Source organism: Bactrocera latifrons, unplaced genomic scaffold (genome assembly GCF_001853355.1).
Source record: "Bactrocera latifrons isolate USDA-ARS-PBARC rearing strain unplaced genomic scaffold, ASM185335v1 scaffold_1528, whole genome shotgun sequence".
In the NCBI taxonomy this organism is placed as follows: domain Eukaryota; kingdom Metazoa; phylum Arthropoda; class Insecta; order Diptera; family Tephritidae; genus Bactrocera; species Bactrocera latifrons.
The window spans coordinates 16,646-18,962 of record NW_017534995.1 but is presented as its reverse complement, the minus strand read 5'-3'; the positions used below and the strand labels follow the sequence as shown (position 1 = coordinate 18,962).

Below are 2,317 nucleotides of genomic sequence, written 5' to 3'. Positions count from 1 at the left end.
GGGCAAATAGAGGATGATTGATATATTCGCATTTAAAATCCAATAATTTACATTAAAGCACGCAATTTTTTCCATGCAGTATAAATTTTACACTCATATTATTATAGCCACTAGCACATCACGAAAAACTTTTTACACATTTATTTATTATTTAATAGTGCACAAAAAGCATTAAATCGTTATTAAATTTGTCAGATTTACGCAATAACAAAATGACTAATACAGAAATCATAATCATGTGATGGGTTTGTTACTTCTTACAGTGTTTCATTTAGCTTGGTAAATGCCAACGCAGAATCTGGTTCAACGCGAAAGAACTATGAACAATCCCGTGTTAGATCGATTAGGGTTACTTTTTAGTTTGAAGGGCGACCGAAGGCCGCCAATGCAGAAAGTAGTTCAGTGCAAAAGACGTATGAACATTTTAAGCGCCAATTCAGAAAATAGTTTTAAGCGAAAAACTAATAATGTCATGAAGGGCATAACTCTCTTTAACACTCAATTTTCTTTAACGGGAATTTTTACTATTTCATTTGAAACAAAGTCCCTTTCCTTTTTCGCTTTCATGTTATTACCATAACTGAAGATTCCGAGTGAATTTGTGTGAATTTGCAAAATAAAATGATATTAAATATTTATAATTAAATAACGTGTAGTACATAAAAAACCATAAGGATGGTGCATGTACCCAACCGTTCGAGTTCCAATGACGGGTGACAAAACTTTTTTTTTTGTTTTTTGTTAAAGACAATTTTAACAATGCGACACCCTAAAACTATTTGAATTTTTAACATAGAATATAAACATAAACGAATGGAAAAAATATATATTGACCTGAAGTAAAACCAACAAAATTTAAGCAATAAAAGCAACGAAGTTAAAAATTAAATATTTAAGTTTTTATCATGTAAATTCCTAGGTATTAGATTATTGTATTTGATGTCTAATCTTCCCCATTTTATTTATTTTAGTTCGTTTGTAAAGTACGGGTATGTAACGCTTACTATTTGTTTACATGTAACCATTTTCTTATTGTGTAAATCCATAAAATATAAGAAAAATTTAATTAAGATTTAGAACTATTTGTGCACTATTTAATAAATGTGTAAAGGCTATTTAGTAATATGTTAGTGGATATAACATTGTATAATATGCTGCTATATGTTTATTTATTCTTACTGGAGAACATCCTCTATGCAAATACCCATTTTATCCACGAAATTGGGGAATTTTCTTAAGTTCTCGTATCAAGTAATCTATGGCTGGTCCGACAACGACTGAACGATAGAGCGTAAGCGTATGTGTGAAGTTGGTTTGTACAACTGTGCTAAGAAATGCCGACCATTGCTCTTAGGATAACAATGTAAAAGAATGGAGGATAACTTAACCCTTCTTTGTACTAATATAAATGAACTTAGTGTTAACTTGTGAATGCATTAATTAAATAAATTTAAAGATATGTATATATATAAATATATGTATATCTCCTCCTCTGTCCGTATATACCCATTTTAACCCCGAAATCGGGGGTGCTATTCTAAATAGCTCTAGCCCATTAATAGTGAGGACACACCATTTCAGCGCATCCCTTTATTTATATTAGTGTTTCGATTTTCGTAAATTTCATAATATAATAAATAATAATAAATTTCATAAACTGTATAGGCCGTATGAGGGGCTTAACGCGATATCTGTAATTCTACGTACCTACTTCCCTTGCTGCTGTTGCTGCTAATGCTTTTTTCTTGTGATTTTCTTTCTAGAGTAGGGTGGTCTGTTGCAAGTTGCCACCCAACGTCAATTAGAAGTTTGTGGCATACAATATTTCTCTATAGTATGAAATATTATAAATATGAAATTCGGCAGCACCTTAAAAGTTTCTCTGTAAAACTAACAACTTAAATATAAAAGCACTTATGATGCTAAAGCTACAAAGGATATTCACTGCTGCTTACGTGGTGTACTCGCTTTAACTGCTGGAAAAGTATAAAAAGAAGTACTATACCGCAAAATTCTTTTCAAACGCGTATATTTTGTAGTGCGACCAAAGGCCATCAATGGAGGAGYTCTACACGGAAACTTAAAATGTAAATATTTGTTTCCTAAAATTGGAGTTCATTCTATATTCTATATTGTTTATTTCTTTTGGTTCTTTAGCAAAGTATTTACATTGTCGTTATTATGTGAATAAATGCAAGATATTAAAACGATATATATTGAATTAACTCAGTTTGGTTCTTGTATGAAAAGTGCATTATAGAAGTGTAAAACTAAATATTATACAAACAAATACACATTTAAAATTGTTAAATTTATA

The 2,317-nt window shown here is 30.5% G+C and overlaps 1 protein-coding gene across 1 annotated transcript in view; it reads right to left on the bottom strand.

Annotated features, from left to right (window-relative positions):
* Positions 1-349: 349 nt before the first annotated feature.
* LOC108965991 (PRA1 family protein 3) overlaps positions 350-2,317 on the bottom strand; it is a gene marked incomplete in the record, with an annotated part of 5,989 nt that continues 4,021 nt past the window's right edge. Inside the window, 1 exon segment of the mRNA XM_018928685.1 lies at positions 350-1,239.